Source organism: Ursus arctos, unplaced genomic scaffold (genome assembly GCF_023065955.2).
Source record: "Ursus arctos isolate Adak ecotype North America unplaced genomic scaffold, UrsArc2.0 scaffold_21, whole genome shotgun sequence".
Classification (NCBI taxonomy): Eukaryota; Metazoa; Chordata; class Mammalia; order Carnivora; family Ursidae; genus Ursus; species Ursus arctos.
The window spans coordinates 7,340,420-7,364,437 of record NW_026622886.1 but is presented as its reverse complement, the minus strand read 5'-3'; the positions used below and the strand labels follow the sequence as shown (position 1 = coordinate 7,364,437).

At 50.2% G+C, this 24,018-nt stretch overlaps 1 protein-coding gene and 1 long non-coding RNA gene across 6 annotated transcripts in view; one reads left to right on the top strand and one right to left on the bottom strand.

The window, feature by feature from the left end:
- Positions 1–24,018, bottom strand: part of LARGE1 (LARGE xylosyl- and glucuronyltransferase 1) — a 516,017-nt gene that overhangs the window by 412,089 nt on the left and 79,910 nt on the right. Inside the window, exons 1-2 of one of the 5 annotated variants that reach the window (XM_048218087.2) lie at positions 19,547–19,615; positions 18,732–18,867 (exon numbers count right to left, since the gene is read on the bottom strand). The exons of 3 other annotated variants lie outside the window; for them this stretch is intronic. The gene's annotated coding sequence lies outside the window, so the exon portion shown is untranslated. Of the gene's footprint in view, positions 1–18,731; positions 18,868–19,546; positions 19,620–24,018 lie in introns of those variants that run through there. One more of the 5 variants, XM_048218086.2, reaches the window with a different exon arrangement.
- LOC130544485 (uncharacterized) lies at positions 799–11,657 on the top strand. Its single transcript, XR_008960796.1, has 2 exons — positions 799–865; positions 4,922–11,657. It is a non-coding gene; the product is annotated as an uncharacterized LOC130544485 (long non-coding RNA).

Here is a 24,018-nt window from a genome sequence, read left to right as displayed (position 1 = left end):
AAAAAAAAAAAAGATCATTTTAAAAAAGCAATTCTTCCTGTCCTACAGTTCTTAACAGGGCCACCACGTGACACCCACACATTGTGCCTGAACAAGAGGGCTGGACAGAGGGGGATAAAATCCATCCCCTCCCCCCACCCCGACACTGAGGAGCCCTGTGCTCATGGGCTGTGCCTCCACGGAGGGGGTGTCTTGTTCTCATCTGCACGCAGGCACTTGGGGGTGGCAGGAGCACCCTGTTCCCCAAACACGACAGACACGCTCCCCTTCAGCCCTTTGCCTTGTTATGGCCTCACCTCCCTCGGCCTCCCTCAACCCTCTGCTGACCCGTCCCCCTGTCTATCATGACAACCGGTCATTCCACCCCGCAGCCCCGTCTCCCTCCCTTTCCTTCTCTTCCGTTTGTAAAATCACCACCATCTCCACGAACTTCTTCGTTTAGCGCTTATCTGCCCTCACTGGAATTTTTTTTTAACTATTTTTTTTTAATTCCTTAAAGTGAAACGCAGCACAACCTAAAACGAAGTATATAAAGTGAGCGATCTGCCACATAGCGCATTTGCAATGGTGTGCGACCACCTACCCCACCTACTTCCAAAATATTTCCATCACTCCAAAAGAAAACCCCCCACCCACTGGGCAGGTTCTCCCACTCGGGGCCTGGTCATGACAAAGCTGCATGCTGTTTCTACAGATGACCTCTTCTGGATGTTTCCCGTGAGTGGAATCCTGTAATATGTGACCTTTAGTGTCTGCCCCTTGCCAGAATGTCAGCTGCCGGCAGCAGTCTATTTTAGTGACCACTCGATTTCCTGTGTCTCAGGACAGTGCCTGACCGAAGAAAACCCGCAGGCAAAAATAAGCGGTAAGTGAAAAAATGCGCAGGTGGATGGTGCACGGAAGGGTTAAATGGGCCATATCATCCAAAAGGAAGGAGAAGGAAAGAGAATAGGAGCAAAAAGGGGGCTCACGTAAGGTCGTCTGGAGGAGCTGGGAGTGTCAGACGGGGCTGTGATTCAAGAACCAGGCGTGGCTGCGGCAACGTGTCTCAGCTGGAGACACACGTTAGGACAGGGTAGTCTGGGAGTCTCGCCTCCAGGCCAGCTTGGAGCCTTAGAAATGAACCTGGCACATTTTCTAGACGCAGTGCTTACAGGACCTTCGACAGAAACACCCCTTTTACATAATCACATCCTGGAAGAGGACAAATCGCTCCTTGAACACTTTCCAGGAACACTGCTATATCATTATACTGAAATCATCAGCAATGTGACATCTCCCCCAACTATAAACTCCTTGAAAATAGGAAGGTAATTTATTCGTCTCTGAATTCCGGCCCCCAGCGAGGTGTTCAGGCCTTGGAAGGGTCTCAGCGAGGCCGGCTGCCCTGTGCTCAGAGCTGACCTCGAGTCCTCTTCCTTGCACTCACAAACCCTGTGACTTCTAGAAATACAGCCTGGTGGGCAGTGTGGCGTAGCGGGTGAGAGTGTATGGCAGGTTGTTAGGAGGAAAGCTTGAAGACGTCTTGCCAGGAGCTGTGTGAGCCTGGGTAAATCTCTCAGGTTCTGTGTGCTGGATGTCATCACCTGCAAAGTCAGGATGACGGCCTCATCGGACCATTGGGGAGTAAATGAGTTGGTTCATATGAAGCACGTTAGAATAGGGACCGACATAGTAAGTGTGCGGTAGCGTTCACTTCCACAACCAGATCCGTACTTTTCAAGTTCCTCCATCTCCGTATCTGGAAAGAGGAGGATGAAGCCTTGCCAGGGTGCTGAGAGGAGTCAGCAAGGGAGCAAGAGGAGCCCTCTGCTGCCCCCGGCCGCAAAGGCACCGAAGAGTGGGGTAACGTGGTAACGAGCCTTCTGCAGGAAGGGATAAATCTAATCAGTATATGTGGAGTGCTTATAAGCTGCCTGGCCCTCTGCTTGGCTCTGGGACCACAAGCATGTGCGAGACTCAGAAGGGCCCTGTCCTGAGGATGCACACGGGCGGATGTGGGGAACAATGGGCTCCACGGAGTGAAGTGTGCGCTGGCCGTGGACCTCGCGGACCATGCGGCGGAAGGATCCAGGGTCTCACTCATTTTTCAGGAGACCATCCTTTCTGTATTTTCCTGTGAAAGCAAACTATTTCTGCAGCTCGAAAGCACGAGATGGAGAGAGATTCGGTGGGGAATGCAGCTCTGTTACCCTTCAGCCTCAGGACCTAGGTGCACACTTTTCACCGTGCCTGTGACACTCCTCTCCAAACCAGAGACCCACCTTCATTCGACCCCTCTCCCTCTGACTCTGGACCTCAGCAAATCCTTCCCTAACCCCACCCACCTAATGCACTAAAAAGAGCACATTCTGTATCATATGCTTTCCTAATATCCTGTCCTGCTTGCCATACAACGGCTTGTACTTACGTACGTTCGCGACTAGATCATTGGTCCCCATCCCCCCACCAAGGCTGAGCTCTGAGAACGCATCTGTTTTGATCAGTATTGATAACCAAGAGCTTAACACATAGGAGGTTATCCGTACACCCATACTGACTGGATGGATGGATGGATGCATGCATGCATAGATGGACAGATAATCAGACAAATCCCAACAAGGCATGGGCCTCATTCTCTGTATCTCCAAACCAGCACCACCCCATAGAATATTAGCCCCATGTGTAATTTTAATTTTCTAGTGATTAATTTTAATAATATATCTATGTAACCCCATATATTGAAAACATCATCACAACAACATGTGGTCAATATAAAAATGATGAATGCGACAACTGACATGTTGTTTTCACAGTAAATATTCAGAATTGGGTGCGTATTTTACACTCACAGTACATCTCCATTTCGATGCTATATTTTCAATAATTAAAGTGAAATGGAGTCCTTCCAAAACAATTATCCTTGTGTGGCTAAAGGAAAAACATCACCGAAACAGTAAGCTTGTATTTAAAGGGAAAATATTTTACACTGCTCGCTTTAAAATTTAAATCGTCAAGATTAAATACAATCTGAAGTGCAGTTCCCCGGTCGCACCAGGCACATTTCAAGAGCTCCAGACGCACGTGAGAGTGTGACTGCCACAGGGGCGAACACGGGTACCGACTATAGTAGGGTGCTCACAACAGGCATGGGAGCCTTCATTCCCACGGCTCTCAGGGGGAGATGGCAAGGAGAACTAATATTTACTGTGGCAAAATCAGAGAGGCTTTCAATCCATCACCTCCCATGACCCCTGTCCTATAGGACAGTTACTGCTATTTTCACGTTACAGATGAAGAAACAGAGTTTGAGAGAGGTTAACCCGTTGACCAACATCACACAGTTGATACATGGTGGTCAGGATCTGAACCACGGACTGCTAAGTGCCAAGCCTGTGTCCTTCACCACTCGCTGAGCCTCAGATGGGGCCAATAATATCTCTGTACTGACTCCCTAGAACCAAACCATACAAGGCGTAGGAATGTACCACTCTACCGTGGTGTCGGGGGCCCCAGGGTGTTCACAGACACCAGTTCTCCAGCTCGGAGCCCACCAAGACAGAACTTCTCTGCCCGTGCACGGCCACGTGACTTACTCTGGCCAATGAAATAAGCACACGAGTGATTGAGGGGAAGGAACTGTTAAGAACCAGGGTGTGGGCCCTCCTCTCTCTGCCATGATGACCAACACTGGTCCTGATAGAGGTTACTACATTATCCTGGATCCCAGAGTGAAGAAAGCATGGACTAGAGCCAGGGGCGACCTCTGATGAACACGCATTATGGGAGGAACACTCATTCATGTGAGTCCCTGAGATGTGCCACCCACAGAACCTAGCCTCCTGACGGACGGGCATGTGGTTAACTTGCAGTGGAAGATGGGTAACTTTGGTGTTCGGGGAAAAGTGGGTTCTTGGGATTCTTCCTTATATTTACTGCCAGAATCCTGCAGGCTGCTCTTCCCCAAAGCCAATGAAAGGGCTATTACACCACCAGCTGTGGTGGGGTCTGGTTTCATCCCTACTGGTATTACTGTATTTCTTACAAATAGCTCATTAAGGCAATTATCAGTCATTAGCACAGTAGCCCAAGCATCAGTACAATCACACACATTAATAAAACACAATTTAGCAGAGCGAGCAAAGACATGAACAAACTGGGCTCCCTTGTGGGGCACTGATGGCTTGAGCTGAAGAGAATTCCCACTAACCTAAAGCAAAGCACTGCAGAGAAGTTTGCCAATTCCAGCACCGTCTTCGAGCTCCTTTGCCTGCGATTCAACCAAACCAAACCAAACCAAAAACCAAAAACCTGAGTCTTGAAGGATGAGTAAGAGTCTGACAGGCAGAAAAAGTTAACAGGATTTCCGAAGAAAAAAAAACTCACAAATCTTGCGAACATGGGGAATATGTTAGACTCAGAGAGTGGTCAAGTTAAGGTCTGGTACATAGATGTAGGGCCCAAGGCCAGGAAAGCCGGAGCCCAACTGGGAACGGCTTTATATAACATTATCAATTGTTGGACTTTTTCGAGAAGCAATGAGGAGTAATCAAAGAGGCTTAGCCACGGACTGCCATGAGCTGCTTCGAGCTTTAGAACAGCCCTTTGCGGCGTGGGAACGATGGGTTAGAAGACACAGGCAGGAGAGGAGTGGGTCAGCAGCAAGTGCCATCAATGGGCACCCCCCCCCAGGCCTGTGGCAGGTGGAGATGGAAACCCTGCTCAGCTGGATGACCTAAATAAAGGAGGAACAACGAGGAGGGAAATCAGAGAGGAAGTTCCTAAGGTGGACTGTGCAGTTTCAACCTTGGGGACCCAATGGTGTCGTTAAAAGGGACATTCTAAAATTATTTTTGATAGGTTTAATCTGGGCGGGCAAATGCAGGAGATGATTAACACATGCAAATATAGACGTTAAAAACTCGTTTCTTTTCCCACTCAGGGGCACTTAATATCTGAACAACTCCAAGAACAGAGGCCCCAGAGGGCTCAGACCACGAGGCCAAGTCTACACAAGATGCCCACATGCTCTGAAACGAACTGAGAATCAGGCCTGTCCTACTCTGCCTTTCTGTGGTTCTGACAGAGCAGCTCACCTGCCCAAGACTTGTGCCGGATGGCTCCATTTGGGACAAGGCTCTTTCTGTGGCACGTACTGTCTTCTCCCAGTCATTACGTCCCCTGGATGTGTGCAAGTGATGGCTCCCTCCCCTGCATACCACGAACCCACGTCTATCCACTCAAGTCTCAAGGGACATTGGGATTCAAACCACAGCCTCCCAGCGTGTACGTGGGCACCAGAGTGAGCTGTCATTGGTGAGACCTCACTCAATCACGTGTTCACCTTCGATCCGACGGGTCGGAGGCACAGATGGCGAGGGCTGTCCCTCGCCAGGCTGTCCCGTCCATCTATCAGCCCCTCTGAGATGTCCCCCTTGGGACTCTGGTCCATGACTGAGCTTCCCTTTGTGTGGAGTATCTCATTCCATGAGCACAGCCGAGCCTCAACAGCTGTGCAGGCCAAAGGCACACCACAGGTCAAGAAGCTCCTTCACAGTCCGTCTGCTCATCCAACAAACACGAACGCTGTGCCCGGACAACACGCCAGGCCCTGCGCTGGACAAGGAGGCACAGAGATGAAAAGAAAGCCGCCTGTCCTTCGCGGAGCTCGCAGCCTCCTCAAGGACACAAAGAAAGAAAAGGACAAATAAAATACAGGTAAATTTCATGCAACGGGTTCTGTGTGCTTTCCAGTTTCTTGCCCATTGGGAGGTACAAAGGTAGTACGTAAACCAGGGCTAAGTAGAACAGTCTGGCTTTAAGTGGCTCCCTCGACCACTTGGGACTGCTGTAACCCTCACCATACGCCGGGGCTTCAGGAACAACAGGAATTGATTTCTCATGGTTCTGGAGGCTGGGAGTCAGCTGGCGTGGCTGGTTTCTGGTGAGAACTCTGTTCTCTTGTAGGGCTGCAGACTCCACACTTGGAAAGCCTTTTGGTGGTAACTCTTTTAAGGGCACTAATCTCACTCTGGGGGACTCCACCCTCGTGACCTTATTTAATCATAAGGATCTCCCAAAGGCCCCACCTCCTGATAACCATCACACTGGAGGTCAGGATTTCAACATTTCAACTGAGGGCAGGGGGACAGGGAGGAGACACTAAGTCTAATGCAGAGCCCTTATGAATACATCCCCTGCATTCAGAAGTGCCATTCTTAAGAAGCAACAAGCCTTCCTGGGATGAGGATGCCAAGCGTGTGGAAATGTACCAGTCCCACATCGATTTTCTGTTCAGCTTCTGACAGTCAAGTACCAAGGACCGGAAACAAAACAGGTGCCAACACTGTCCCACACAAACATGCTGGGGAAAGACAGTGTGTCTAGCATCTAGGATCCCCTCTGCCCAGGAGGGCAGCGGATAAATGAAACAGGACTGAGAATGGTGATCGCTTGTCTTCAGACATGGTGACATGTTGCCTTTCCCACTGGGGCACAAGCATCAGGAAACAAGCCCTCAGCTCAGGTAGCAAAGTGCAACTCAAGGCAGTCCATCTTTTCTGCTCATTGAAGATCTCCTGGTGAAATGCATTTTCACAGTGAACACGGGAAACGCTGGCATTCCTGAACACCATACTTGTCCCCATCCTCTTTTCTTTTTTTTTTTTTTTAAGATTTTATTTATTCTATTTGAGAGCAAGAGAGAGAAGAGGGGGCAGAGAGAGAGAGGGAGAGAATGTCAAGCAGGCTCCGTGGAGCCTGATGTGGGGCTTGATCTCATGACCCTGAGATCATGACTGAGCCGAAACCAAGAGTCGGACACTTAACCAACTGAGCCACCCAGGTGCCCCACATTTGTCCCCATCTTGACAGATACTTCCAGCTTTCCTTAACTTTTGCATTCTACAATGTTCCCAACTTCACACCCCATCTAGGAACATCTTTAGATTAGAAAACAAATGTTCCATTGTAACAACTCAATGAACACTGAGATACACACCGAGGTAAACAATTATTTACTGAGTGTTCAAATCACGCCAGATATACTCCACACTCTTACAATAAGCCTAAAAGATAAGTCTTATTTTTCCCATTTTAAAGGGAAAAAAATGTTTTAAAAGCATCACTGAGGTTCAATTACTTATCACAGTGTAGGATGGGAAGGAAGGTACGTTGAGGTCAAGATTCTAAGTCAGGTCTATCTGGCCTCCAATATTAATACCCTCTCCGTGACATCCCCTCACTTGACCACTTCAAATTCCAAACTGTTCTCCTGGAAAGGCTGGTCTGATGGACTGTCACTCTCCCCTAAGTGCCTCTGTCTCTCAAGTCATTCTCCTCAACCTGACCTCACCCACCACAATCTATCCCTAGAGCTAAGATGCTAGCTGTATGTCAGGCCAGCAAATGACTCTTCCACCAGTCCCCAACAGGGGCAAAGGCAGTATTTGGTTCCTGACATCTCAATGACAACGACAATGACTGTGATGGTTAGGTTTGTGCGTCAATGTGGCTAGTCTATCGTCCCTGGTTATTTAATCCAACACTAACCTCCATGTTGCTGTGAAGTCATTCTGTAGACGTGGTTCATGCCGATGTCAAGGAAAGGAAATGGGCCTCAATACCATGACAGGGCCTCGTCCAATCAGTTGAAGACCTTAGGAGCAGAAACTGAGGTTTCCCAGAGAAGAATTTCTGCCTCAAGACTGTAGCACTGACTCCTGCCTGAGCTTCCAGCCCACCGGCCTGCCCTACAGCTCCCACAGTCACACGAGCCAATTCCTTAAAGTAAAGCCTGTGGTATATGGTCCATCTATCTCTCTATTCCTCCTGGTTCTGTTTCTCTGGAGAACCCTGCCTGTGACAATGACCAACACATGCAGACATGTGACACATTCACATGGAATGTGAACTATTCCATTTGATCCTCACCACAGGGTCACTGATGTAAGTAAGAGTGTCTCTTCTACAGAGGAGGAAACCACAGCTCCCTGCACTAAATCATGTGTCCAAGGAACACACAGACAGAAATGGCAGGGCCATCACTTAGACCTCTGTAATAAAATGGCACACGATTTTTCTCCAAGACACACTGCCCCCCAAAAGCCACCATAACGTAATCCCCCATCAGAAGACCCCAAAAAAAGATTTCATAGCTTGCCACCGGCTACATTCTGAGCATAGCCCAGGGAAGATGGGCGCCCACGGCCTAGCAAACTGGTTCCTCTCCTCTTGCTGGGGCCGCGCCAATATGGCAGCCCAGAGCCTACCCTGTTCAACTTCTCTCAGGACAGTAATGAGACCAGGGAGAAATGAAGAAGGGGCTAGCTGAAGGAGAGTTTCCCTCAATCCTATCACCCTGGCTGAGCCCTGAGCCCTCCTAGTCCACTCCCATATCAAGCTGTCCAGCTGTTCAACAGGAATGCCAAAATCACTGTTCTTCATTAATTCACTGGAAGCCTTCATGTAAACCTCATTAACGGGGACAGTAATTGCTCTGTGAATATTGCCCATTTTCCAATTATGTTTCTTTCCTCATGCCGGGAGAACCCGCCATCGGAGGAAAAAACACCGTGTTGCCTTCATCTGTTCTGTGACAAGTGGGTGAGTGAATGGCTTTTGACCATGGCTTCTACGACCGAAAAAAAGAGAACTCTTTTCATCTAAGACCCATTCTTAGGAATTTAACAGTGCACAGAGCGCAGGCCTGTCAACCCAGCCCAGGGACCCACGCACTGGGTGCAACTTCAGGGAAGAGGCTGGCCGTGAAAATGAAGTTTCAAAACAGAGCTGCAGCAAGGGTGGGAACTCCTCCTCTGTCTTTCCCCCAGGGGATGTCCCCGGAGGTGCACACGCGTTCACAGACGCACGGATGCCCCGCGAGTGCTCGGCCTCACCCATCGGCAGACAACGGGAGGGTTCGCCATGTGACGAAGACCTCAGGGAGACGTGCCTCAGAAGTAGGAATGCGGCTGCTCAGCATTTGTAGACCATCATAAGCACTTCTTACGAGACTATCAACCGCTCATCACCTCCCAAAACCCGCAACCCTCCTGAGTCCAATTATCTCCACACATTCCCTCTTTTGCATTCGATTTTCTCATTAAACGAGCACACAAAGCATGGCCTGGCATTTGGATGCCTGCACTGTTTTCGCAAACAGAAAGAGTCTAGGTGATGGGAACTCCAGCCCGACAGGGAGCGCCCCCTATGGCCTGTGAACGGAAGGAGTGAAAATCCCGGGCCAACGGGGAACCGGCAGGGCAGCAGCCGGAGTGGTACGTGGCGTTTCACCCTCAAGAGGCAGTTTGGTTTGATGGATTGATAGATACAGACAGCAGACGGACGCTGATATCAATAGATGGATGGCTGATAGAGACGGACAGATATGTAGATAGATGATAAAGGAAGGAAGGAAGGAAGGAAGGAAGGAAGGAAGGAAGGAAGGAAGGAAGGAAGGAGAGAAAGAAAGAAGAAAGAAAGAAAGAAAGAAAGAAAGAAAGAAAGAAAGAAAGAAAGAAAGAAAGAAAGAAAGAAAGAAAGAAAAAGAAAGAATGAATCTTGGCTTCAACAGTATCTAAGTCAGGTCTGTCTGACCCCCAAAATTGACATCCTCTCCATGACACAGTTTACTCTCACTCCACCATCTCAAATTCTAGAACGCTCTCCTGGAAAGGCTGGTTAGAGGGACTGCCACTCTCCCCTAGGGGCCTCTGTCCCTCAAGTCATTCTCCTCAATCAATCTGTCCCTAGAGCTAAGATACCAGGTGAAGGTCCTATTTGTGTTGTGTGTACGTAAATACACACATAGACCCCCCACACACATTTGTTTATGTACATAAATACACATACCCACACGCAGTGTCATAGACATGCCTCCGACGCCAGTAGTTTCCATATAGTCTTTCCTCCAGCCGGCACACCAGTGCCTTCCGCACCCGGCACTTGCCTAGGACCTTCTCCCACCCACCTCGGCCCTTTGCAGGGACACTCCCTCTACAGGCCTCTGCAGGTACTGATGCCGCTGCTGAGAACACGTGTGTGTGCACAGTGTCAAGTACTGATACATCCGATCCTGTCCTAAGCCCTGTGCACACATTCATTCACCGAATGCCCCCAACCGCCCTGTGAGGTTCAAGTCTTACCATCTCCATGTGACAGCCATAGAGAAATAGCAAATACCTTGCCGAGGGTCACCCAGCCAGAAAGTGGCAGGTGGCCTCCAGAGTTCAAGCTCAGGACCCCTGCGGAGGGCCAGCCTCTCCAGCTCCGCAGGTGTCCCTCCTGGCGGAAGGCTCCCTGGCTGCCCCCGCCCTCTCCTCCCACGGGGCTCCGTGTTTGGCCTTCCCACTGCTCACTGCACGTGGTCACGCACTTGCCCCTCTCTCCTCTCTCGAGACCAGGAGACCCTCGGGGTGGCCCCTACAGCTTTCCTGACTGAAGACCCAGCACGGCGCCCACTGCTCCCATGGCTGCCAAACCCAATTCGCAGTGCAGAAGAGCCTCGGAGTCGTTGCAGCGTCACCGAATCCGCACGCGGAGAGATCACAGAAGGGAAACGGAGCAAACATCTAGAGGACAGAGCTAGGGTGCCCGGAGCCGGCCACCGCCTCCTCGCCGAGCTGGGGGCAGGAGGAAGCCCGCTGGCTACAGAGCGACGTAATAAACGTGCCCTCACATCACGGACAGGCTCTGCTGTGAATTAACATTCAGCAGCACGGCTTCCATTGGCAAAATGCTTCGTTGTCATTTTCACTGGTTATGCCTCTTACAACTTCCCGCTAGGTCAATATTATCGAGGGGGTCAGCGGTCAGGTAGGACAAAATCATTATCCACGTTTGACAGATGAGGAGGCTGGGGGGGGGGGCAGGGACAGCGTGGGGGGGCGGCGCAGGGACAGCATGGTGCGGCGTGCAGTAAGGGGGCCTTTACAGGCAGAGGAGTTGGGATGAGACCCCAGCTCCACAACTCACTTGACCTTGGACAATCTGCACCTTAGTGTCTCCCTATAAAAACAGGATATGACTATACTTACACTAGCACAAATATTAAAATCTCCCTGTGGCACAATGGTCAGTTTATAAGAGCGAAATAAACAGCATTTCCCTTCCTATTCAAGGTGGAGCATAAAGGCGTGAGGGGCTCAGGATTCCAACCAGGGGGCAGGTGTGGTCAGAGTGCTGGTTTACAAGATGTACTCATGTGTGTGGACTAACAGTCCTTACACAGCCAGGGCATTTTAATGCAAAAAGTGGGAGAAGATCTTTCAGTAAAAAAAATTTTGCCTTGTAAGATTGGAGGAGCCAGCTGGGAGAGAAGGGGGTTCAAAGAGGTGGTGTGTATGGGTGCACGCACCCTTTCACAAATATTTACTGAGCACCTACTATGTGCTAGGGACTAGTAAAGGAAGGGGTCTAACATTTACGTGTGTCTCAATGTGCATGCACTCTTCCCCCATCATCTTACTGAGTTTCGAGACATCCGCTACCATGGCCCTTTCAGTTCCTGCTGTCCACGCCTAAGCCTCGAGCCTCATGTTAGATGCTGGTCCCTGAGTCACGGGGTGGCTCCTCTGCTCCTTAGGACTCAGTGCGATGCCGCCCCTGCAAAGACCTTCCCATCCAGCATGGCCCCACAAGTCACTCCCACCACGCTGCTGTCTCTGGTTTATCCAGGGCACATAAGGATGCTCTGAACTGCCTTGTTGGCTTGTTGACAGTCTGTCGCTGCAAAGACAACGTCTGCTCCATGGGGACAGGGATCCTGTCAACTCATTCATGGTGGTCTGTCCAGAGCCTGATAAACTGGAGGTGTTCAATGAGTACTTTCTGAATGAGTAAGGAGGAGGGGAGGAGGGGGGAGAGAGGGAGTTCAGGGCGGCTGCCCAAGATTGTAAGGGATGGAGAGCGTGCAGGAAGGAGGCAGGCTACCTACTGCCGTGGTTCTGGGAGCAGAGCCTTGTAAGACAGAGGTTCTCATAAGTATCTGTCGACAGTCTGAGCTTGCCTTTTCCCTCCGCATGAATTAATCTTACTCCTTTGCTTCTTGAGGGCAGCAGCTCTCTGTCCGACCCTTCTGTGCCCCACAGACCTGAACAGATGGTACACAGCAAATACTTACTGAATAATGAAAACAAAGAAGCCTAGCCCATGCTTTCTGGTTTATTTTTGAACAGATGAGACACCCAAGACCAGCAAGCCCAGTGACTTGACAACGGCTCACAGAACTCAGCGGATGAGAACCCAGGTGGTCCCACCGCTGGGGCTTTGTGTGCTGTGATCACTGACTCCCTCAGATGCCAAAAGCACCCTCAGGCCCTCGCCCACTCCCCACAAGTGTGTCCTCGCTACAAGCAGGCTCCGGTTCAGGCGGTGAGTTAACTTCTCACTGCCATCCTAGGAACCGGGGCCACAAATCTGGGGGCACATGGCATGTGTTCAATAAACATGGGCTGAGGGCACCTCGGTGGCTCCAATGGTTACAGGTGTCTGCCTTCGACTCCTGGGATCGAGTCCCCCATCAGGCTCCCTGCTCAGCGGGAAGCCGGCTTCTCTCTCTCTGCCTCTGTCTCTTATGAATAAATAAATAAAATCTTTAAAAAATAATAAAAAATAAAAAGTAAACATGGGCCAGTAGACTGATTTATCTCCGCGCTCAAAAGCAACTTCAAAAACCACCCAGGTGAAGGGAACTGCATTGTCCCTTTCACCAGCAGCCTGATCTGGACACCGAATGACTTCCAAGTTCACATGGGCTCCCATAACCTCTGTAATCCAAAAGTCTGGATCAGGACAGCCGGTTTCTGTTGCCCCATCATCGCATCTCCTTCTGGGTCCCCCCGCAGGGCACGGGAGTGCCAAGCTCCCCAGGTCTACCGTGCTACAAGGTGTGCGGCAGGGCTGAATGAGGAAGTGATTCCGCACAGAAACACTCTGGACGACTTGTCTGAAGTTTCGACCTTCTGGCCATAAACCCTGCGAGCCACTCTCTGACCAATCTCGGGTTCTCCTTCCCTTTCTGGTTATGCTGCCATCCAGAGCAGCTCCAGCAGGCCCCTGGCTATTCACCCACACCCTGCGTTACCTGGCCCTTACCTTCTGCCGCCAACAACCCTCCCCACCGTGCCTCCTTAGCACCAGCTCATGGCCCGGGCCCTCATCCAGGAGCTGCCTCAACCACCTTGGACTGTAAAGATTCCCACGTGAATCTTGCCTTCCAGAAGTAATCCTTCAAGAAATGTATTCGTTTTTCCAAAACTCAGCTCCTTCACCTATGAACTGGGCCCTTTGTGGCGAAAGCTAGCTGTTCGCCAAGCTCTGCATACAGGGTGAGACCGTTTTCAGCCTCCTTGCAGTGAGTGCGACGCTGGGATGTGAGCGGCAAGGATGCTCACGGCCTTGCCCTGTGCTGACCAGACATCAGTGTCCAGAGCTTGAAGACCACACGAGGGCCCGAGTCACTGCGTGCAGCAGACACACCACCCCCTCCTTCGCTCACCCCAACCTACTCCTTGGGGGAATGAGAAATAAACCTCTTGAATCATTATACATTCTTGGATCTATTCAACCTGCTCTAATGGGATGGTTAAAATAGTTAATAAAATATTGCAAAATACCTAGGATAGGATCTGGCACAGAGCCTGACCATATAATAGATATCTGATTAACTATTTTTCCTTTATCTGCTGCTATAGCATTTGGCCCCAACTCTTTAAAACGAGAATGCAGGTTACCAGATATTCAATTCCCTGCTATACTCTCTTCCTTGGCGCTGCCCAGGGACGGGGCAGCCAACTCCTCCTACTCAGACCCCCGATGAAGCCCGAGATCATTAAAAAGAGGACCAAGACGTTCATCCGGCACCTGTCAGACCAATATGTCAAAATTAAGCACAACCGGTGGAAACCCAGAGGCACAGACAGCATGCCCAGCCCCGGTTATGGGAGCAGCAGGAAAACAAAGCACACGCTGCCCAGTGGCTCCCGGAAGTTCCTAGTCCACAACGTCAAGGAGCTTGATGTGCTGCTGACGGGCCACACGTCTCACTGTGCAGAGACAGCTCAAAGTGGCTGTTCCAAACCCACTGTGGAAAGAACAGCCCAGCCGGCCAATCCCAGTGCCAGGATGCACAGCGAAGAAAGTGAACAGACAGCTTGTGTGCCACCGTATTCGTGGGAATACAACCACAAAACTACAAAATAAATAAATTCCCCACTGCAGTAAGCTATATTTTACCCATTTTCTTTAGCAGTTATTAACTATTGGTTATCAGTAATTATCCGCAGCCAGCACCTACGTATCAAACTTTAAGTGCTTAGTGTGCATGACTCCCCTTCATCCTTATAAAACCCCGATGGTGGGAGGTGCAATTTCTATTCCCATCTTACGGGAATGTCAGTCTCTGGGTGGGCGAAGTATCCTGCCCAAGGTCAAAAAGCTAGTAAGAGAGAACTCGGAGGGCTTGCCTCCGAAGCCCATGTTCTTGTCCTGGCTGCAACAGGATGATCTTTTCTGCTCAGTCTGGTCCTGGTCCACCACCTGGTCCACCACCACCCAGATGGTTAGCTCCCCAAGCCAGGAATGTGCAGATCCTCTCGGGCTCCTCCCTCTCTTTTCCTCCCCATGCTCAGCACCGCGAAGACCATGCACTCCTCTCCATCCTGTGGATGGCATCGGCACGCAGCCCCCCCCCCGCTCGTACAGCACCTTGACAGGGCTTGCTACCTCGCCTCCCAAGGTGCTCGCTCCTTCCCGTCCTTCTGCTGCTGTGCAAGAGGTGCGTGCTGGCTAAAACCCAGTCACGCAGGGCCACACCCCTGCGGAGCGCCCTCCGCGCTTCTCCTGAACTACACGCGAGGGAGGCACCCTCGTCTGGGCCGGTGCCCGTGGTAGCGGATCCCTGCGCTGACTTGACGAACTTAGTGTCAGCTTCACAGCACTCGACTGCTCACTCCTTGAAGGCAGGAGCCTTTCTTAATCATCAGAGCATCTAAGCCAGGCTCCTGGGTCATCACCGGGAACATAAGTGCTGAACAGAATATAATTCTCTGTCCTCCTGAGATCCCACTCTGCTTCAGGGATCGTATGTATTTATTTGAGAGAGACAGCGAGACAGCAAGAGCAGGGGGAGGAGCAGAGGGAGAAGACTCCACACTGAGCGGGGAGCCCGATGCCAGGCTCGATCCCAGGACCCTGAGATCAGGACTAGAGCCGAAGGCAGACACTTAGCCGACTGAGCCACCTGGGCAGAAGAGAACACCGGCTTCACATGCAAATGTTGCCACTTACTACGAAGCATGACAAAGTTAGCTTCATCCTAAAGTAGAAAACCTGGCAGCTACCGAGGCCTACTGTAGGGTTAAATGAGGTGATACCAGCCTGGAACTGTCTGAGGCACAAAGCAGGCAAATACTGATTTATCTCCCCATCTCCACACTGTAAACTCCTAGAGTGTGGGGGCCAGACCTTACATTCCTCTTTCTTTTTGCACCATGCCTTGGGGGATATAAACCATGCTTGATAAATGTTTGTTTGACTGATTAGCTAGTGCAGATCTCCAGGAAAGCGAGCCAAAGATATTTAAGGAGCTTTCTTCCCAGCCACCTGTATAAAGGATGTCGAAGAGCGTGCTGAGAAAGAGAACAGGGCAGAGATACCAGGTAAGCCTATTCCAAAATGATGTCCTGGGTCCTCTCTAACCCCAACCAATGACCTTCTGCTTGCCAAAGCCCATATTTCTCCTAATAGAAAGGTGTGTGTTCATGTGTCCATAGATCCTTAGAGCAAAGCAGCTCAATTTTCAATACATTACTGGAAATTCTCAACAATCATAAGCATGATAAACAAGGAAAAAAAAGAGAGAGAGAGAGAGACTAGAGTCTGCCCAAACGATCGAGCACTTACAAACCACCCATGGAGAAATGGAAAACTATAAACAGCAATGCCTCAATTTACCCAAGTTCCATTTAAGTGACTTTTTAAAAGATTTTATTGATTTTGAGAGGCAGAGAGAAAGAGAGAGAAAGCGGTGGGGAGGGGAAGGGGCAGAGGGAAAGGGAGAGAATCTCAAGCGGATTCCGCGAAGCCTGACGTGGGGCTCGTTCTCATGTCCCTGAGGTCATGACCTGAGCCAAAACCAAGAGTCAGAGGCTTGACTCAACTGAACCACCCAGGGGCCCCTAAGTGATTTTTTAGGTAACAGAAGGCTTACTGCTTTTGTTACATTTAGTTTTAACTAAGTGAAAAGATACTTCCCTGTTCTTATAACCAATATAATAAATACATGCTACGTTTTTCTTAATGATCCCAGTTATTTACCCATCCCCAAGCCTGGCTCGGTGCCTGGCCAAGGCACTGTGTAGCACTAAGTTGTACTATGCTGCAACAGCGTTGTGTGTGCTCTTGGGAGCTACAAAGGTGTCCAGGCCATCAGCTCTACACAATGGATCTATCTGACCTTATCGCTGGTAGACACGACTTTCCTGTACTTTTGCTAGAGGTCAGGCTGTCACTCCTTATCATGTTTCTGACCACCTTCTCAAGCTCCTCTTTCAATGCACTGTTTTGTTATGCCTTCTGGCTTAGGAATTCCAATGTGAAGTTGGTCAGAATAATTTAAGGCTGTCTGGAATCATGTGGCTCCTCTTCCCCCAGGTAGACCTGATCTCCCCCAGCTCCCGAAAGTGAACAGTGACTATAGGTCTGCCTTTGGCCAACCAACTGTAAGCGAAAGCCTGGTAAGAGCCAGAACACGATTCCCTGGGTTCCAATTTCCTCCAACCACCGTGATCTAGGACATTCCAGAGAGTGGGATCTGCCCAGGTCCCAGAGTGTAAGTAACATGGAGCAGAAACCCTCCACATACACACATGCCAACGGCAGATGAATGTGTTAGATGAGTAAGAAATAAATCCTTATTAGTTAAACCACAGAGATTTAGGGATTGTTCATATAAATAGCATAACCTAATCCCTCCTGATAAATACAAGTGATATATTTAAAAAGAAAACAAGAGCATGAGTCATCTGTCAAGAGGCCTTCCAATGAGAAAAATTCATGAGCTCATATTCAGACCATGACACATGCCTTGGCCGCGCACACGCGTGTGTAAATACAGCCCTAGTACCAGAGTGCGCCTGGTGCTGCTACTTCCTTGCCTATGTATCCTGGGAGCTATAAACTACCCAAGGCAGAAACCATGTCTTTTCTTCCTATCTTCCCAGAACCTAATACAGTGCCTGGTACACAGCAGAGGTCAAAACATACCCCTCTAAGTTGGAAAAAATAGTTTGCCCAAGTTACCATAGAGCTGATAATGGAAGAAGAATTAGGCTCAACTATTCTTCTAAAACACAGTTTCACTCACCCCATCAGATAGGTCCGATGACACGCTGTTCCCTGCCCTTGCCCTCCACATCTGAGGACAGAGCCAATGACTCATGCCCACAGACAGTGTGACTGTGGACAGATGTATCTGCACCCAGCCAGCGGCTCCTTCTGTCCATTGTGCCTTCCCATTAGACAGTGAGGAATTTTCTGGCTGGGGCTAATGGTGGAGAGAGCTCTTTCTGCTGCCCTTTGGGGTCAAGATATCCTTGTTCAAACTGAGTCATCTGTACTTCACACTGGCTGTCCTGTTCAAAGGGCAGATCTGGGAACAGGACTTTAGAGTCACCCCAGAGCACCCCACAGCCAAATGACAACGCATTCCTCGTTTGCCCTTCAAGCACCTCAAGAGCAAACAGCAACTGCTGCCATGTACGGGGAGATCACCAACTTCATGCCATTGGGCTACGCACTGGGTACATTACTCTCCCGTCCAATCCTCAGAACAATCTTATAAGGCAAATGTTACTATCCGCATTTTCCAGATGGAAAAACGAAGGAACCAAAAGGTTCATGTCATAGGCTCGAGTGAAACGCACAGGCCCCTGGATTTTGTTACCATGCTATTGCCTGTATTTCTTAATTATGTGTATTTTTCTGAGTCCGTAACTTATCTGTTCCTCTACTTGTTCCTTTCACCTGTAACTATGTACTGAGGACCCGAGGCACTCCTACCCCCATTTTATACATGAGGTTTAAATTTAACTAGCAAATGGTGGTCCCAGAATTTAAAGGTTTGACCACTCATAAAGCCTAGACACTCTCTACCAATAATAGCACCCACCTCCTGGGTTTTAATGATAATGAAATGGACTAAGATAGGAAAAGTGCTAATAGCAGTGCCTCGCACATAGTAAGGCTTCAGTAAATGTCAGCTGTTTATAAAATTAAGTATAATGACAGCTATTGCCCACCAACACATTTTAGCGCTGTTTGTGGGTGGAGGGGGGCTGGGGGAGGGATGGAGGCAGGTGGGCAACACGGACTAAGTCTCACGTTATTTTGTATGATCGCTCGGTCCAGAGGCAACACTTTGGGCCTGTGTTTTTTCAGACGTAAGATGAGGAACACGGGTTAGATCATCTCCAGGAACCAGTCTTAAAATGCTCTGATTTGTGATTCTAGTAGTTGATCAATGAACGAGCGCCTTAATGACAGAGCACCCCAGACAATCCCCCAAGTCCCTCTGCAGAGAACACTGGTCTTTCCCATAGAGAGCTGGGGAGGGGTCCCAAAGGACCGTGCCACTCTAAAAGAAAGACCTCAGACAGGAACGTTCGAGAGGCCACTCTTTTCATTTCAGGATCGGGATATTTATCAAATCCCCAAATACGGGACGATGACAGAGACGGGGAAACAAAGCCCACCTGGCTGTCCGTGCCACCCATCAATGCTGACTCCAACAGGGACTGGAAGCCGCCACGCTCCCCAGCTGCAATTAGTGCGAACAAAACAGCAGGTGTGGATGTGGGAGAGCATCGCGACGGGAGGCAGCGGCCGGGACTGCAAGACACAAGCCGCCACTCAGGAGGAGGAAAGCGGGAGGCTTAGGAAATCATCGGGGCAGAGCTGGGGAGGGGCAGTGCTGGGGCCGCCGACCCCCCCAGGCCCACACTTTGGCACCTTGGTGCCAAGGACAGACACATCTGCCACCCAGGACACATTTCAAACACAGACACGTTCATTTCTTTCTTTTTTTAAAAAAGTAGGTTTTTTAATAGTGGTAAAATTCCCTGTGTCTACTGTAACACAAACTTGGTGTCTTACAACAACAGAAACGTGCTCTCTCAGAGCTCTGGAGGCCAGAAGCCCAAACTGAAGGGGTCCCAGGGCTGTGCTCCCTCCAGGGCATCTAGAGAGTTCGTTCCCTGCCTCTCCCAGCTTCTGACTTGTGGTTTCGTGACTCCTGTCTCTCCCTCCGTGGTCACATCGCCTTCCCCCCACCTTCTGTGTGGGGACAATCTCCCCCGGCCTCCCTCTTACAAGCATGCATATAACCCAGGATTACCTCCTTATCCTGACTGCCCTGCTTAATCACACCTGCAAAGGGTCTTTCCCGATTTTCAAATAAAGTAACATTTACAGGCTCTAGGGATTAAGACTTCCTATCTCTGGAAGACATTTTTCAGCCTACTTCAGTTCTCTTCTTGCCTATTTTTAAGAAAATCAAGAAATACTTTACCTTAAGCGTCACAAACCTAGGCTATATCCAAGCTGGAGTAGTCCTGGAAATCAGCACCTTCCGGCCTCCTCCAACTGCAAAGACGCCGGGGGTGAAAGTCACTGGCCTGGAATTACCCAGAAGACACAGCCAAGCAAACAAAAGCCACTTCACACCACGGCTTCTCCCAGAGCATTTAAACGACTTCACTGAAAAGAATATTATATTACCCTCCTCTCCCTCCCCTCAAAAAATCCACCATGCATAAATTCTTGGCAGATATGCTGCATGAAAGGAGCCGCATCTTTACAAAAGAATGTAATTTACCAAAAAAAAGTGACTTCTGAGTTAACCCAGCAGACCAGCAATACAGAGTTGAAGAGTTCTGGTGTGGGTTCACGCCTGGACAGTGTGACCTCAGACCTGTCACAGAGCAGCCGATGCAGGACCCACGGGAGGTGAGTGACAACAGGGATCTGATCGGGGCTGCTCTTGGGGAAGGGATAGCAGGCATCGTGGTGCACGGCTGATGGGAGCAGAGACGAGTGAGTCAGGGAGACGAGGCAGGAACCTCATTCAGTGACCTACCTCCATGGTTCTCAAGCTTCAGGAAGCATCAGAATTACCTGGACAGATAGTGTTAAAACACGGATTTCTCAGCCCCACACCCCAGAGGCTCAGACTCTGTAGATCTGGGGTGGGGCCCAAGGATGTGCATTTCTCACAAGTCCCCAGGTGCTGCTGAAGCTGCCAGTCTGGGGGCCACTGGTCTCTGGAGGACCCAGGCGGTGAGGGCTGGGAGAAGGGAGAGAAGTAGAAGAAAGGAACAGAAGGGTGGGTGTCAGAGACAGGACCGCGAGAATTCCCAGGGTTTGGGTGGATGCGAAGAAGTCAGGTGACAGACAGGGACAAAGGTGGTAGAGTCACAGAAGGTGGGAGCAGAAACAGGGAGCCATAAGGAGGAGGGAAGGTGAAGGATTCGGAATTCGACATCCTAAGCTTAAAGCTGCCAACAGAACAGGTGGGAAAGCGTACATATCTACACACCACTCACTAAGGGGGAGAGTTCATGAATGAGAAGAAGCCGCAGAACCTGGAGGTGACCAGGAGGAGAGGTGTCGGCCCAGGCACCTGCATGGAAGTCCTCTTCCAGAAAGTGCCCGGAGGGGGGCTTCTGCAGCAGGAGATGGTTGACGGGAGGAGATGCACAGCCCAGTTCAGGAAGGGTGAGGATGGAAAGGGGGTGTGGAGACCTAACCACCGGCTCACTGATGGCACAGACAGCAGCTCGGGATCAGAAGCCAGATTCTGATGGCCCAGCTGAGAGGGGGAAAGCCTTGTCCTCGGACTCTTCCTTGAGGCCAGGTGATGAAGGAGGATGCAGAAGGAAGCTGGGTTGCGAAAGAGAGGGTTTTCTATCTTCTCAGTGAGGGACCCCTCTCTAGAGAGGCAAAAGAGCCATCTAAAGAGAGCAATGGAAGAGGCAAGCAAGAGAAGGGGCCTGGGATAGCCTGAGGAGCCAGCCATCAGCTGAAACAAATTAATGACAATTCTGGGGGTGACTTCAATGCCAGCACCCCATACCCCAGGGGCTGCCCCAAAAGGAGCACATTTGCTTCTACATTCCCAGTCCCTAAAGTAGCACCTGCCACCAGTGGCATCCTTAGTAAAGGATCCCTGAAGGAACTGAATGAATGAGAAAATGTAATAATGCTACAATGAGAGAAAGAATTCCTTTACTCAGGATGACTATCAAAATCACATAAGAGCAATACAGAAAGACAAAAGGGAGAAGAACACAGACCGAGGTGGGTTACAAACATCCCCCATCTTCAGACTTCTGCTTCTTAAACTGAGCTCTAGCATTTCTACTTGAAAACCATCTTTTTAAACTTAATGCGGATAGAAGAGGAAACACACCTGCCACTCCACCCCCTTATGCCAACACTTTTCTTCCTCTCCCCAAGCAAGAGAAGTTGCTAACCTGATTGACAGGGCTGAAAATATTCATTCGGCCATACTTCAAGGTATGAGGATTAAAGGGGGGGGGGAGAAAAGATAGAAAGAAGGAAAAAGAAAAATGTGTGTGTACCTCCTGACATCCGCTCCTCAGCCCCCAGTCTCCTTTCTAATCACACTCCTTGCTCACGGCCCTCATACTTGCTGTTCCCTCTCTCTGAAATGCTCTTCCCTGCTCATCTAGGTGGCTTGCTTCCTCACCTCACCCAGTACTATGATTACTCGCTACCCTCTGGAAGAGGCTTTTAAAAACCACTTTTTCAAGATAACATCCCGCCCCATGTCATGGCCCAATCACGCTGACCTTTGGTTCTCCTTCTTGCTTTATCTTCCCTTCTCAATACCTCCTGCACTTGACATATCCCATGCATATGTGTTTACTAGAAGACCCACTGGACCAGGGGCTTGGCTTTGCTCATTCCTGTGTCCCCAATGCCTACTGTAACTCCTGGCACATAGTAGGTGCTCAATAACTATATTAATTTTTTTAATTGACATACAGTTGACATCAATAACTATTTATGAATCCATCACCTTACCTCTCTGGAATGCTCCTAGCCTTAATACTTTACGGGTCCCTGGAGGAATCTACTTGAGCCATGGAAATCTGAAGGAGTGGTGAGAAACAGCTCCTCCCTGCACCTGTGCTGCAATCAGATGAAAAGTGATGACTGGCAGAAAAATCCAGCCACCATCTGGCTGCTCAAGGACCCCTCCCGTGTGCTGACAGCATTGTCATTCAAGATAATGAAGATTAAAACCAACAGAGATCCAGAGGGACAGGTTCCCAGGAGGCAGCCTGGCCGGACTTAACTCCTTCCGAGCCGCAGAGCTTGCAGACATCCTGAGAAGAAACCGCTCTTCCCGGAGGGTGAAGGCAGGAGGCTGGCAAGGTCCCTGCTTGAGAGATGATGGGTGACCTGTCCCAGGGAGGGATGAGATGGAGAAAGGCCAAGCAAAAGTGCCTGGGCGAGATCACGGCAGTGGGGCGGTGAGGAACGGCACCCCAATGACAGATGTAACATACCATCTGCCCATCAGTCAACCAGGCCCTTCGGGCCGGATGCCAACTATGCTTTTAGCTCATTTATTAAAGCGATGGTGCGTGCTCCCACCCTCAAGGCCTGAGACCCATGGCCACTCTGTCTTCAATGGACACTCTGTCTCTGAAGTTTACAGAAAGTGGTTGTGCTGCCTAATCAATTTCCATGAGCAAGTGCTGACCACACTTGATTAGAGCATAGACTTCAGAGGCCCTGAAGAGCAGAGGGAAGCAGCACCGTGCAGATGCCAAGGCAGAGGGAGCCGGCGGCCATCCAGTACACCTCCTCCCCAGCACACAGGTGAAGAAAGCACCTGGGACACGCTTCCTCTGCAAGACGCAGCCCCGGCTCACCCTGGTGCCAGACAGCCTGCTGGAATCCCACCTCGGCCGCACATCAGCTGCGTGATCTTGGCCAACCGACTTAACACCCCCACGCCTCAGTTTCCTTGAAGGCAAAATGAAGACCGCAACAAGTGACCGACTGCCAGGCTTGTTACGAAAAGTAGGTGGGTCACTTAGGTCAAGCATAAAGCACAAGTACTGGGGTGTGCAAGTATTGCAGACCGGAGATGATGATATGATGAAGGGGAGGGTGAAGAGTGATGGCGGTGGTGCTGGTGGTAACAGTGATAGTAATGGTGGTGGTGATGGTGGAGTTCGCAGTAATGGTAGTAGTGCTAATGGTAATGATGGCGGTGGTGATGGTGGTAATGATGGTGGTGGTAATGGGGTTGATGCTGGTAAAGATGGTGGTGGTAATGGTTATGGTGGTGCTGGTGGTAGTGGTGGCAATGATGGTAATGACAGTGGTGGTAATGATATGGTGGTGGTGGTGGTAATAATGGTATTAACGGTAATGATGGTGCTGGTGGTGGTGGTAATGGTGCTGGAGGTAATGGTAACGGTGGTAGTCGTGATAATGGTAACCGTGATGGTGATGGTAATGATGACGGTGGTAATGGTGGTGGTTCTGGTGACACCACTCCCGTGTCAGCAGAGACTCTGGGGCTACACAAAGGAGTGACAAGAAAGCCACTGAAAGAACAGCTCCATGCGATGCAGTACTTTACGTCCTGCACGGGATGCGCGTGAGCACTGTCCCTCTGCTAATCCTTCCCTACTCCTCCAGGAGCACACCTGCAGACGAGGAGACAGGAGGTCTGGAGACGTGAAAAGCTGCCATGGGAGGGTGGGAAGCTCAGAGCAGCTGCCTGAGGACCTAACGCTGGCCCCAGGCCTAGGGTGGCCCCTGGGCCCACAGGAGCACTCTCAGGGCTGACAGTGACTCCCTGGAACCAGCTGTTGGAAAAGTACTTTCCGGTTTTCAGAAAAGATCACTGAATGAGAACTCACATGGGACGTCTGCCTCTCTCCTTAGCGGCTTCATATCCAGCCGTCCAGCCTTCAAAGTCAAGTCCAGGGACCCCTT